The sequence below is a fragment of the Engystomops pustulosus genome, chromosome 4 (assembly GCF_040894005.1).
Source record: "Engystomops pustulosus chromosome 4, aEngPut4.maternal, whole genome shotgun sequence".
Lineage (NCBI taxonomy): Eukaryota > Metazoa > Chordata > Amphibia > Anura > Leptodactylidae > Engystomops > Engystomops pustulosus.
Genome location: NC_092414.1, coordinates 211,462,289 through 211,475,297, shown reverse-complemented (window position 1 = coordinate 211,475,297; position 13,009 = coordinate 211,462,289). Strand labels below are relative to the sequence as shown.

The window sequence follows — 13,009 nt, the reverse complement described above, 5'->3', positions numbered from 1 at the left end:
ACCAAAAGCGGAGGAACTGGCCCGTACGGGGATCGAACCCGCGACCTTGGCGTTATTAGCACCACGCTCTAACCAACTGAGCTAACCGGCCATATGTGATGTGCTCGGTCTTCTGATGCTTTCCGGCCCTACCCGCCCGAATGTCTACCGAATAAAAGGGATTAAAGGTCCGTTTGCCCACAATTGAAAAGAAAGGGCTGTGCAACCTGTCCAAAAGATAGCAGTGGGTCTTCAGAAAAAAAGAGCCTGGCTCACACAGGGGTTGAGGCTGCGACCTTGGCGTTATTAGCACCACGCTCTAACCAACTGAGCTAACCGGCCATATGTGATGTGCTCGGTCTTCTGATGCTTTCCGGCCCTACCCGCCCGAATGTCTACCGAATAAAAGGGATTAAAGGTCCGTTTGCCCACAATTGAAAAGAAAGGGCTGTGCAACCTGTCCAAAAGATAGCAGTGGGTCTTCAGAAAAAAAGAGCCTGGCTCACACAGGGGTTGAGACTGCGCCCTTAATGTAATTAGCATCGCACTCTAAGCTACTTGGGAAGATTAGAGCCAGGTGACTACAGGGCTCGAACCAGAGGCTTTGGCATGATTAGCAGAATGCTCTAACCAACTCAGCTCACTGGTCATGTATTTTGGCAAATCTAACAACACTTTCTGGGCCTTCTTAAATGACTGTCTAGCTGGATAAAAGGGCCGACAGGTCCGACCTAATTCTGATGAGAAAAGCCAGGCAACTACACAGATGGAACTGGAGACTTTGGCATTATTAGCATAATGCTCTAACCAACTGAGCTCGCCGGAAATGAAAGAGTTTTGCAACCTGTCCACTATATAACAGAGAGCTCACCAAAATTCAAGAATCTGGCCCCTGACCGGCCGTGGGCTGTGGCCATTCATCTGACGCTTTCTGGCCCATCCCGTATGACTTTGTACCCGGTAGAAGGGCTTAACAGTCCTCCTACTAAAGCTCACCAAAAGCGGAGGAACTGGCCCGTACGGGGATCGAACCCGCGACCTTGGCGTTATTAGCACCACGCTCTAACCAACTGAGCTAACCGGCCATATGTGATGTACTCGGTCTTCTGATGCTTTCCGGCCCTACCCGCCCGAATGTCTACCGAATAAAAGGGATTAAAGGTCCGTTTGCCCACAATTGAAAAGAAAGGGCTGTGCAACCTGTCCAAAAGATAGCAGTGGGTCTTCAGAAAAAAAGAGCCTGGCTCACACAGGGGTTGAGGCTGCGACCTTAATGTAATTAGCATCGCACTCTAAGCTACTTGGGAAGATTAGAGCCAGGTGACTACAGGGCTCGAACCAGAGGCTTTGGCATGATTAGCAGAATGCTCTAACCAACTCAGCTCACTGGTCATGTATTTTGGCAAATCTAACAACACTTTCTGGGCCTTCTTAAATGACTGTCTAGCTGGATAAAAGGGCCGACAGGTCCGACCTAATTCTGATGAGAAAAGCCAGGCAACTACACAGATGGAACTGGAGACTTTGGCATTATTAGCATAATGCTCTAACCAACTGAGCTCGCCGGAAATGAAAGAGTTTTGCAACCTGTCCACTATATAACAGAGAGCTCACCAAAATTCAAGAATCTGGCCCCTGACCGGCCGTGGGCTGTGGCCATTCATCTGACGCTTTCTGGCCCATCCCGTATGACTTTGTACCCGGTAGAAGGGCTTAACAGTCCTCCTACTAAAGCTCACCAAAAGCAGAGGAACTGGCCCGTACGGGGATCGAACCCGCGACCTTGGCGTTATTAGCACCACGCTCTAACCAACTGAGCTAACCGGCCATATGTGATGTGCTCGGTCTTCTGATGCTTTCCGGCCCTACCCGCCCGAATGTCTACCGAATAAAAGGGATTAAAGGTCCGTTTGCCCACAATTGAAAAGAAAGGGCTGTGCAACCTGTCCAAAAGATAGCAGTGGGTCTTCAGAAAAAAAGAGCCTGGCTCACACAGGGGTTGAGACTGCGCCCTTAATGTAATTAGCATCGCACTCTAAGCTACTTGGGAAGATTAGAGCCAGGTGACTACAGGGCTCGAACCAGAGGCTTTGGCATGATTAGCAGAATGCTCTAACCAACTCAGCTCACTGGTCATGTATTTTGGCAAATCTAACAACACTTTCTGGGCCTTCTTAAATGACTGTCTAGCTGGATAAAAGGGCCGACAGGTCCGACCTAATTCTGATGAGAAAAGCCAGGCAACTACACAGATGGAACTGGAGACTTTGGCATTATTAGCATAATGCTCTAACCAACTGAGCTCGCCGGATATGAAAGAGTTTTGCAACCTGTCCACTATATAACAGAGAGCTCACCAAAATTCAAGAATCTGGCCCCTGACCGGCCGTGGGCTGTGGCCATTCATCTGACGCTTTCTGGCCCATCCCGTATGACTTTGTACCCGGTAGAAGGGCTTAACAGTCCTCCTACTAAAGCTCACCAAAAGCGGAGGAACTGGCCCGTACGGGGATCGAACCCGCGACCTTGGCGTTATTAGCACCACGCTCTAACCAACTGAGCTAACCGGCCATATGTGATGTACTCGGTCTTCTGATGCTTTCCGGCCCTACCCGCCCGAATGTCTACCGAATAAAAGGGATTAAAGGTCCGTTTGCCCACAATTGAAAAGAAAGGGCTGTGCAACCTGTCCAAAAGATAGCAGTGGGTCTTCAGAAAAAAAGAGCCTGGCTCACACAGGGGTTGAGGCTGCGACCTTAATGTAATTAGCATCGCACTCTAAGCTACTTGGGAAGATTAGAGCCAGGTGACTACAGGGCTCGAACCAGAGGCTTTGGCATGATTAGCAGAATGCTCTAACCAACTCAGCTCACTGGTCATGTATTTTGGCAAATCTAACAACACTTTCTGGGCCTTCTTAAATGACTGTCTAGCTGGATAAAAGGGCCGACAGGTCCGACCTAATTCTGATGAGAAAAGCCAGGCAACTACACAGATGGAACTGGAGACTTTGGCATTATTAGCATAATGCTCTAACCAACTGAGCTCGCCGGAAATGAAAGAGTTTTGCAACCTGTCCACTATATAACAGAGAGCTCACCAAAATTCAAGAATCTGGCCCCTGACCGGCCGTGGGCTGTGGCCATTCATCTGACGCTTTCTGGCCCATCCCGTATGACTTTGTACCCGGTAGAAGGGCTTAACAGTCCTCCTACTAAAGCTCACCAAAAGCAGAGGAACTGGCCCGTACGGGGATCGAACCCGCGACCTTGGCGTTATTAGCACCACGCTCTAACCAACTGAGCTAACCGGCCATATGTGATGTGCTCGGTCTTCTGATGCTTTCCGGCCCTACCCGCCCGAATGTCTACCGAATAAAAGGGATTAAAGGTCCGTTTGCCCACAATTGAAAAGAAAGGGCTGTGCAACCTGTCCAAAAGATAGCAGTGGGTCTTCAGAAAAAAAGAGCCTGGCTCACACAGGGGTTGAGGCTGCGACCTTAATGTAATTAGCATCGCACTCTAAGCTACTTGGGAAGATTAGAGCCAGGTGACTACAGGGCTCGAACCAGAGGCTTTGGCATGATTAGCAGAATGCTCTAACCAACTCAGCTCACTGGTCATGTATTTTGGCAAATCTAACAACACTTTCTGGGCCTTCTTAAATGACTGTCTAGCTGGATAAAAGGGCCGACAGGTCCGACCTAATTCTGATGAGAAAAGCCAGGCAACTACACAGATGGAACTGGAGACTTTGGCGTTATTAGCATAATGCTCTAACCAACTGAGCTCGCCGGAAATGAAAGAGTTTTGCAACCTGTCCACTATATAACAGAGAGCTCACCAAAATTCAAGAATCTGGCCCCTGACCGGCCGTGGGCTGTGGCCATTCATCTGACGCTTTCTGGCCCATCCCGTATGACTTTGTACCCGGTAGAAGGGCTTAACAGTCCTCCTACTAAAGCTCACTAAAAGCGGAGGAACTGGCCCGTACGGGGATCGAACCCGCGACCTTGGCGTTATTAGCACCACGCTCTAACCAACTGAGCTAACCGGCCATATGTGATGTGCTCGGTCTTCTGATGCTTTCCGGCCCTACCCGCCCGAATGTCTACCGAATAAAAGGGATTAAAGGTCCGTTTGCCCACAATTGAAAAGAAAGGGCTGTGCAACCTGTCCAAAAGATAGCAGTGGGTCTTCAGAAAAAAAGAGCCTGGCTCACACAGGGGTTGAGGCTGCGACCTTAATGTAATTAGCATCGCACTCTAAGCTACTTGGGAAGATTAGAGCCAGGTGACTACAGGGCTCGAACCAGAGGCTTTGGCATGATTAGCAGAATGCTCTAACCAACTCAGCTCACTGGTCATGTGTTTTGGCAAATCTAACAACACTTTCTGGGCCTTCTTAAATGACTGTCTAGCTGGATAAAAGGGCCGACAGGTCCGACCTAATTCTGATGAGAAAAGCCAGGCAACTACACAGATGGAACTGGAGACTTTGGCATTATTAGCATAATGCTCTAACCAACTGAGCTCGCCGGAAATGAAAGAGTTTTGCAACCTGTCCACTATATAACAGAGAGCTCACCAAAATTCAAGAATCTGGCCCCTGACCGGCCGTGGGCTGTGGCCATTCATCTGACGCTTTCTGGCCCATCCCGTATGACTTTGTACCCCGTAGAAGGGCTTAACAGTCCTCCTACTAAAGCTCACCAAAAGCGGAGGAACTGGCCCGTACGGGGATCGAACCCGCGACCTTGGCGTTATTAGCACCACGCTCTAACCAACTGAGCTAACCGGCCATATGTGATGTGCTCGGTCTTCTGATGCTTTCCGGCCCTACCCGCCCGAATGTCTACCGAATAAAAGGGATTAAAGGTCCGTTTGCCCACAATTGAAAAGAAAGGGCTGTGCAACCTGTCCAAAAGATAGCAGTGGGTCTTCAGAAAAAAAGAGCCTGGCTCACACAGGGGTTGAGGCTGCGACCTTAATGTAATTAGCATCGCACTCTAAGCTACTTGGGAAGATTAGAGCCAGGTGACTACAGGGCTCGAACCAGAGGCTTTGGCATGATTAGCAGAATGCTCTAACCAACTCAGCTCACTGGTCATGTATTTTGGCAAATCTAACAACACTTTCTGGGCCTTCTTAAATGACTGTCTAGCTGGATAAAAGGGCCGACAGGTCCGACCTAATTCTGATGAGAAAAGCCAGGCAACTACACAGATGGAACTGGAGACTTTGGCGTTATTAGCATAATGCTCTAACCAACTGAGCTCGCCGGAAATGAAAGAGTTTTGCAACCTGTCCACTATATAACAGAGAGCTCACCAAAATTCAAGAATCTGGCCCCTGACCGGCCGTGGGCTGTGGCCATTCATCTGACGCTTTCTGGCCCATCCCGTATGACTTTGTACCCGGTAGAAGGGCTTAACAGTCCTCCTACTAAAGCTCACCAAAAGCGGAGGAACTGGCCCGTACGGGGATCGAACCCGCGACCTTGGCGTTATTAGCACCACGCTCTAACCAACTGAGCTAACCGGCCATATGTGATGTGCTCGGTCTTCTGATGCTTTCCGGCCCTACCCGCCCGAATGTCTACCGAATAAAAGGGATTAAAGGTCCGTTTGCCCACAATTGAAAAGAAAGGGCTGTGCAACCTGTCCAAAAGATAGCAGTGGGTCTTCAGAAAAAAAGAGCCTCGCTCACACAGGGGTTGAGGCTGCGACCTTAATGTAATTAGCATCGCACTCTAAGCTACTTGGGAAGATTAGAGCCAGGTGACTACAGGGCTCGAACCAGAGGCTTTGGCATGATTAGCAGAATGCTCTAACCAACTCAGCTCACTGGTCATGTATTTTGGCAAATCTATCAACACTTTCTGGGCCTTCTTAAATGACTGTCTAGCTGGATAAAAGGGCCGACAGGTCCGACCTAATTCTGATGAGAAAAGCCAGGCAACTACACAGATGGAACTGGAGACTTTGGCATTATTAGCATAATGCTCTAACCAACTGAGCTCGCCGGAAATGAAAGAGTTTTGCAACCTGTCCACTATATAACAGAGAGCTCACCAAAATTCAAGAATCTGGCCCCTGACCGGCCGTGGGCTGTGGCCATTCATCTGACGCTTTCTGGCCCATCCCGTATGACTTTGTACCCGGTAGAAGGGCTTAACAGTCCTCCTACTAAAGCTCACCAAAAGCGGAGGAACTGGCCCGTACAGGGATCGAACCCGCGACCTTGGCGTTATTAGCACCACGCTCTAACCAACTGAGCTAACCGGCCATATGTGATGTGCTCGGTCTTCTGATGCTTTCCGGCCCTACCCGCCCGAATGTCTACCGAATAAAAGGGATTAAAGGTCCGTTTGCCCACAATTGAAAAGAAAGGGCTGTGCAACCTGTCCAAAAGATAGCAGTGGGTCTTCAGAAAAAAAGAGCCTGGCTCACACAGGGGTTGAGGCTGCGACCTTAATGTAATTAGCATCGCACTCTAAGCTACTTGGGAAGATTAGAGCCAGGTGACTACAGGGCTCGAACCAGAGGCTTTGGCATGATTAGCAGAATGCTCTAACCAACTCAGGTCACTGGTCATGTATTTTGGCAAATCTAACAACACTTTCTGGGCCTTCTTAAATGACTGTCTAGCTGGATAAAAGGGCCGACAGGTCCGACCTAATTCTGATGAGAAAAGCCAGGCAACTACACAGATGGAACTGGAGACTTTGGCATTATTAGCATAATGCTCTAACCAACTGAGCTCGCCGGAAATGAAAGAGTTTTGCAACCTGTCCACTATATAACAGAGAGCTCACCAAAATTCAAGAATCTGGCCCCTGACCGGCCGTGGGCTGTGGCCATTCATCTGACGCTTTCTGGCCCATCCCGTATGACTTTGTACCCGGTAGAAGGGCTTAACAGTCCTCCTACTAAAGCTCACCAAAAGCGGAGGAACTGACCCGTACGGGGATCGAACCCGCGACCTTGGCGTTATTAGCACCACGCTCTAACCAACTGAGCTAACCGGCCATATGTGATGTGCTCGGTCTTCTGATGCTTTCCGGCCCTACCCGCCCGAATGTCTACCGAATAAAAGGGATTAAAGGTCCGTTTGCCCACAATTGAAAAGAAAGGGCTGTGCAACCTGTCCAAAAGATAGCAGTGGGTCTTCAGAAAAAAAGAGCCTGGCTCACACAGGGGTTGAGGCTGCGACCTTAATGTAATTAGCATCGCACTCTAAGCTACTTGGGAAGATTAGAGCCAGGTGACTACAGGGCTCGAACCAGAGGCTTTGGCATGATTAGCAGAATGCTCTAACCAACTCAGCTCACTGGTCATGTATTTTGGCAAATCTAACAACACTTTCTGGGCCTTCTTAAATGACTGTCTAGCTGGATAAAAGGGCCGACAGGTCCGACCTAATTCTGATGAGAAAAGCCAGGCAACTACACAGATGGAACTGGAGACTTTGGCATTATTAGCATAATGCTCTAACCAACTGAGCTCGCCGGAAATGAAAGAGTTTTGCAACCTGTCCACTATATAACAGAGAGCTCACCAAAATTCAAGAATCTGGCCCCTGACCGGCCGTGGGCTGTGGCCATTCATCTGACGCTTTCTGGCCCATCCCGTATGACTTTGTACCCGGTAGAAGGGCTTAACAGTCCTCCTACTAAAGCTCACCAAAAGCGGGGGACCGGGCCCGTACGGGGATCGAACCCGCAACCTTGGCGTTATTAGCACCACGCTCTAACCAACTGAGCTAACCGGCCATATGTGATGTGCTCGGTCTTCTGATGCTTTCCGGCCCTACCCGCCCGAATGTCTACCGAATAAAAGGGATTAAAGGTCCGTTTGCCCACAATTGAAAAGAAAGGGCTGTGCAACCTGTCCAAAAGATAGCAGTGGGTCTTCAGAAAAAAAGAGCCTGGCTCACACAGGGGTTGAGGCTGCGACCTTAATGTAATTAGCATCGCACTCTAAGCTACTTGGGAAGATTAGAGCCAGGTGACTACAGGGCTCGAACCAGAGGCTTTGGCATGATTAGCAGAATGCTCTAACCAACTCAGCTCACTGGTCATGTATTTTGGCAAATCTAACAACACTTTCTGGGCCTTCTTAAATGACTGTCTAGCTGGATAAAAGGGCCGACAGGTCCGACCTAATTCTGATGAGAAAAGCCAGGCAACTACACAGATGGAACTGGAGACTTTGGCGTTATTAGCATAATGCTCTAACCAACTGAGCTCGCCGGAAATGAAAGAGTTTTGCAACCTGTCCACTATATAACAGAGAGCTCACCAAAATTCAAGAATCTGGCCCCTGACCGGCCGTGGGCTGTGGCCATTCATCTGACGCTTTCTGGCCCATCCCGTATGACTTTGTACCCGGTAGAAGGGCTTAACAGTCCTCCTACTAAAGCTCACCAAAAGCGGAGGAACTGGCCCGTACGGGGATCGAACCCGCGACCTTGGCGTTATTAGCACCACGCTCTAACCAACTGAGCTAACCGGCCATATGTGATGTGCTCGGTCTTCTGATGCTTTCCGGCCCTACCCGCCCGAATGTCTACCGAATAAAAGGGATTAAAGGTCCGTTTGCCCACAATTGAAAAGAAAGGGCTGTGCAACCTGTCCAAAAGATAGCAGTGGGTCTTCAGAAAAAAAGAGCCTGGCTCACACAGGGGTTGAGGCTGCGACCTTAATGTAATTAGCATCGCACTCTAAGCTACTTGGGAAGATTAGAGCCAGGTGACTACAGGGCTCGAACCAGAGGCTTTGGCATGATTAGCAGAATGCTCTAACCAACTCAGCTCACTGGTCATGTATTTTGGCAAATCTAACAACACTTTCTGGGCCTTCTTAAATGACTGTCTAGCTGGATAAAAGGGCCGACAGGTCCGACCTAATTCTGATGAGAAAAGCCAGGCAACTACACAGATGGAACTGGAGACTTTGGCATTATTAGCATAATGCTCTAACCAACTGAGCTCGCCGGAAATGAAAGAGTTTTGCAACCTGTCCACTATATAACAGAGAGCTCACCAAAATTCAAGAATCTGGCCCCTGACCGGCCGTGGGCTGTGGCCATTCATCTGACGCTTTCTGGCCCATCCCGTATGACTTTGTACCCGGTAGAAGGGCTTAACAGTCCTCCTACTAAAGCTCACCAAAAACGGAGGAACTGGCCCGTACGGGGATCGAACCCGCGACCTTGGCGTTATTAGCACCACGCTCTAACCAACTGAGCTAACCGGCCATATGTGATGTGCTCGGTCTTCTGATGCTTTCCGGCCCTACCCGCCCGAATGTCTACCGAATAAAAGGGATTAAAGGTCCGTTTGCCCACAATTGAAAAGAAAGGGCTGTGCAACCTGTCCAAAAGATAGCAGTGGGTCTTCAGAAAAAAAGAGCCTGGCTCACACAGGGGTTGAGGCTGCGACCTTAATGTAATTAGCATCGCACTCTAAGCTACTTGGGAAGATTAGAGCCAGGTGACTACAGGGCTCGAACCAGAGGCTTTGGCATGATTAGCAGAATGCTCTAACCAACTCAGGTCACTGGTCATGTATTTTGGCAAATCTAACAACACTTTCTGGGCCTTCTTAAATGACTGTCTAGCTGGATAAAAGGGCCGACAGGTCCGACCTAATTCTGATGAGAAAAGCCAGGCAACTACACAGATGGAACTGGAGACTTTGGCATTATTAGCATAATGCTCTAACCAACTGAGCTCGCCGGAAATGAAAGAGTTTTGCAACCTGTCCACTATATAACAGAGAGCTCACCAAAATTCAAAAATCTGGCCCCTGACCGGCCGTGGGCTGTGGCCATTCATCTGACGCTTTCAGGCCCATCCCGTATGACTTTGTACCCGGTAGAAGGGCTTAACAGTCCTCCTACTAAAGCTCACCAAAAGCGGAGGAACTGGCCCGTACGGGGATCGAACCCGCGACCTTGGCGTTATTAGCACCACGCTCTAACCAACTGAGCTAACCGGCCATATGTGATGTGCTCGGTCTTCTGATGCTTTCCGGCCCTACCCGCCCGAATGTCTACCGAATAAAAGGGATTAAAGGTCCGTTTGCCCACAATTGAAAAGAAAGGGCTGTGCAACCTGTCCAAAAGATAGCAGTGGGTCTTCAGAAAAAAAGAGCCTGGCTCACACAGGGGTTGAGGCTGCGACCTTAATGTAATTAGCATCGCACTCTAAGCTACTTGGGAAGATTAGAGCCAGGTGACTACAGGGCTCGAACCAGAGGCTTTGGCATGATTAGCAGAATGCTCTAACCAACTCAGCTCACTGGTCATGTATTTTGGCAAATCTAACAACACTTTCTGGGCCTTCTTAAATGACTGTCTAGCTGGATAAAAGGGCCGACAGGTCCGACCTAATTCTGATGAGAAAAGCCAGGCAACTACACAGATGGAACTGGAGACTTTGGCGTTATTAGCATAATGCTCTAACCAACTGAGCTCGCCGGAAATGAAAGAGTTTTGCAACCTGTCCACTATATAACAGAGAGCTCACCAAAATTCAAGAATCTGGCCCCTGACCGGCCGTGGGCTGTGGCCATTCATCTGACGCTTTCTGGCCCATCCCGTATGACTTTGTACCCGGTAGAAGGGCTTAACAGTCCTCCTACTAAAGCTCACCAAAAGCGGAGGAACTGGCCCGTACGGGGATCGAACCCGCGACCTTGGCGTTATTAGCACCACGCTCTAACCAACTGAGCTAACCGGCCATATGTGATGTGCTCGGTCTTCTGATGCTTTCCGGCCCTACCCGCCCGAATGTCTACCGAATAAAAGGGATTAAAGGTCCGTTTGCCCACAATTGAAAAGAAAGGGCTGTGCAACCTGTCCAAAAGATAGCAGTGGGTCTTCAGAAAAAAAGAGCCTGGCTCACACAGGGGTTGAGGCTGCGCCCTTAATGTAATTAGCATCGCACTCTAAGCTACTTGGGAAGATTAGAGCCAGGTGACTACAGGGCTCGAACCAGAGGCTTTGGCATGATTAGCAGAATGCTCTAACCAACTCAGCTCACTGGTCATGTATTTTGGCAAATCTAACAACACTTTCTGGGCCTTCTTAAATGACTGTCTAGCTGGATAAAAGGGCCGACAGGTCCGACCTAATTCTGATGAGAAAAGCCAGGCAACTACACAGATGGAACTGGAGACTTTGGCATTATTAGCATAATGCTCTAACCAACTGAGCTCGCCGGAAATGAAAGAGTTTTGCAACCTGTCCACTATATAACAGAGAGCTCACCAAAATTCAAGAATCTGGCCCCTGACCGGCCGTGGGCTGTGGCCATTCATCTGACGCTTTCTGGCCCATCCCGTATGACTTTGTACCCGGTAGAAGGGCTTAACAGTCCTCCTACTAAAGCTCACCAAAAGCGGAGGAACTGGCCCGTACGGGGATCGAACCCGCGACCTTGGCGTTATTAGCACCACGCTCTAACCAACTGAGCTAACCGGCCATATGTGATGTGCTCGGTCTTCTGATGCTTTCCGGCCCTACCCGCCCGAATGTCTACCGAATAAAAGGGATTAAAGGTCCGTTTGCCCACAATTGAAAAGAAAGGGCTGTGCAACCTGTCCAAAAGATAGCAGTGGGTCTTCAGAAAAAAAGAGCCTGGCTCACACAGGGGTTGAGGCTGCGACCTTAATGTAATTAGCATCGCACTCTAAGCTACTTGGGAAGATTAGAGCCAGGTGACTACAGGGCTCGAACCAGAGGCTTTGGCATGATTAGCAGAATGCTCTAACCAACTCAGCTCACTGGTCATGTATTTTGGCAAATCTAACAACACTTTCTGGGCCTTCTTAAATGACTGTCTAGCTGGATAAAAGGGCCGACAGGTCCGACCTAATTCTGATGAGAAAAGCCAGGCAACTACACAGATGGAACTGGAGACTTTGGCGTTATTAGCATAATGCTCTAACCAACTGAGCTCGCCGGAAATGAAAGAGTTTTGCAACCTGTCCACTATATAACAGAGAGCTCACCAAAATTCAAGAATCTGGCCCCTGACCGGCCGTGGGCTGTGGCCATTCATCTGACGCTTTCTGGCCCATCCCGTATGACTTTGTACCCGGTAGAAGGGCTTAACAGTCCTCCTACTAAAGCTCACCAAAAGCGGAGGAACTGGCCCGTACGGGGATCGAACCCGCGACCTTGGCGTTATTAGCACCACGCTCTAACCAACTGAGCTAACCGGCCATATGTGATGTGCTCGGTCTTCTGATGCTTTCCGGCCCTACCCGCCCGAATGTCTACCGAATAAAAGGGATTAAAGGTCCGTTTGCCCACAATTGAAAAGAAAGGGCTGTGCAACCTGTCCAAAAGATAGCAGTGGGTCTTCAGAAAAAAAGAGCCTGGCTCACACAGGGGTTGAGGCTGCGCCCTTAATGTAATTAGCATCGCACTCTAAGCTACTTGGGAAGATTAGAGCCAGGTGACTACAGGGCTCGAACCAGAGGCTTTGGCATGATTAGCAGAATGCTCTAACCAACTCAGCTCACTGGTCATGTATTTTGGCAAATCTAACAACACTTTCTGGGCCTTCTTAAATGACTGTCTAGCTGGATAAAAGGGCCGACAGGTCCGACCTAATTCTGATGAGAAAAGCCAGGCAACTACACAGATGGAACTGGAGACTTTGGCATTATTAGCATAATGCTCTAACCAACTGAGCTCGCCGGAAATGAAAGAGTTTTGCAACCTGTCCACTATATAACAGAGAGCTCACCAAAATTCAAGAATCTGGCCCCTGACCGGCCGTGGGCTGTGGCCATTCATCTGACGCTTTCTGGCCCATCCCGTATGACTTTGTACCCGGTAGAAGGGCTTAACAGTCCTCCTACTAAAGCTCACCAAAAGCGGAGGAACTGGCCCGTACGGGGATCGAACCCGCGACCTTGGCGTTATTAGCACCACGCTCTAACCAACTGAGCTAACCGGCCATATGTGATGTGCTCGGTCTTCTGATGCTTTCCGGCCCTACCCGCCCGAATGTCTAC

At 49.4% G+C, this 13,009-nt stretch overlaps 15 non-coding genes across 15 annotated transcripts; all 15 read right to left on the bottom strand.

Annotated features, from left to right (window-relative positions):
- Nucleotides 1–17: 17 nt before the first annotated feature.
- On the bottom strand, nucleotides 18–91 carry TRNAI-AAU (transfer RNA isoleucine (anticodon AAU)). The gene has a single exon. It is a non-coding gene; the product is annotated as a tRNA-Ile (tRNA).
- An 899-nt stretch (nucleotides 92–990) lies between these two features.
- TRNAI-AAU (transfer RNA isoleucine (anticodon AAU)) lies at nucleotides 991–1,064 on the bottom strand. The gene has a single exon. It is a non-coding gene; the product is annotated as a tRNA-Ile (tRNA).
- A 669-nt stretch (nucleotides 1,065–1,733) lies between these two features.
- On the bottom strand, nucleotides 1,734–1,807 carry TRNAI-AAU (transfer RNA isoleucine (anticodon AAU)). Its single transcript has one exon. It is a non-coding gene; the product is annotated as a tRNA-Ile (tRNA).
- A 669-nt stretch (nucleotides 1,808–2,476) lies between these two features.
- TRNAI-AAU (transfer RNA isoleucine (anticodon AAU)) lies at nucleotides 2,477–2,550 on the bottom strand. Its single transcript has one exon. It is a non-coding gene; the product is annotated as a tRNA-Ile (tRNA).
- Nucleotides 2,551–3,219: 669 nt separating this feature from the next.
- Nucleotides 3,220–3,293, bottom strand: TRNAI-AAU (transfer RNA isoleucine (anticodon AAU)). The gene has a single exon. It is a non-coding gene; the product is annotated as a tRNA-Ile (tRNA).
- A 669-nt stretch (nucleotides 3,294–3,962) lies between these two features.
- On the bottom strand, nucleotides 3,963–4,036 carry TRNAI-AAU (transfer RNA isoleucine (anticodon AAU)). The gene has a single exon. It is a non-coding gene; the product is annotated as a tRNA-Ile (tRNA).
- A 669-nt stretch (nucleotides 4,037–4,705) lies between these two features.
- On the bottom strand, nucleotides 4,706–4,779 carry TRNAI-AAU (transfer RNA isoleucine (anticodon AAU)). The gene has a single exon. It is a non-coding gene; the product is annotated as a tRNA-Ile (tRNA).
- Nucleotides 4,780–5,448: 669 nt separating this feature from the next.
- Nucleotides 5,449–5,522, bottom strand: TRNAI-AAU (transfer RNA isoleucine (anticodon AAU)). The gene has a single exon. It is a non-coding gene; the product is annotated as a tRNA-Ile (tRNA).
- A 2,898-nt stretch (nucleotides 5,523–8,420) lies between these two features.
- Nucleotides 8,421–8,494, bottom strand: TRNAI-AAU (transfer RNA isoleucine (anticodon AAU)). Its single transcript has one exon. It is a non-coding gene; the product is annotated as a tRNA-Ile (tRNA).
- Nucleotides 8,495–9,163: 669 nt separating this feature from the next.
- Nucleotides 9,164–9,237, bottom strand: TRNAI-AAU (transfer RNA isoleucine (anticodon AAU)). The gene has a single exon. It is a non-coding gene; the product is annotated as a tRNA-Ile (tRNA).
- Nucleotides 9,238–9,906: 669 nt separating this feature from the next.
- Nucleotides 9,907–9,980, bottom strand: TRNAI-AAU (transfer RNA isoleucine (anticodon AAU)). Its single transcript has one exon. It is a non-coding gene; the product is annotated as a tRNA-Ile (tRNA).
- A 669-nt stretch (nucleotides 9,981–10,649) lies between these two features.
- TRNAI-AAU (transfer RNA isoleucine (anticodon AAU)) lies at nucleotides 10,650–10,723 on the bottom strand. The gene has a single exon. It is a non-coding gene; the product is annotated as a tRNA-Ile (tRNA).
- Nucleotides 10,724–11,392: 669 nt separating this feature from the next.
- TRNAI-AAU (transfer RNA isoleucine (anticodon AAU)) lies at nucleotides 11,393–11,466 on the bottom strand. The gene has a single exon. It is a non-coding gene; the product is annotated as a tRNA-Ile (tRNA).
- Nucleotides 11,467–12,135: 669 nt separating this feature from the next.
- Nucleotides 12,136–12,209, bottom strand: TRNAI-AAU (transfer RNA isoleucine (anticodon AAU)). Its single transcript has one exon. It is a non-coding gene; the product is annotated as a tRNA-Ile (tRNA).
- A 669-nt stretch (nucleotides 12,210–12,878) lies between these two features.
- Nucleotides 12,879–12,952, bottom strand: TRNAI-AAU (transfer RNA isoleucine (anticodon AAU)). The gene has a single exon. It is a non-coding gene; the product is annotated as a tRNA-Ile (tRNA).
- Between the last annotated feature and the right edge of the window lie 57 nt (nucleotides 12,953–13,009).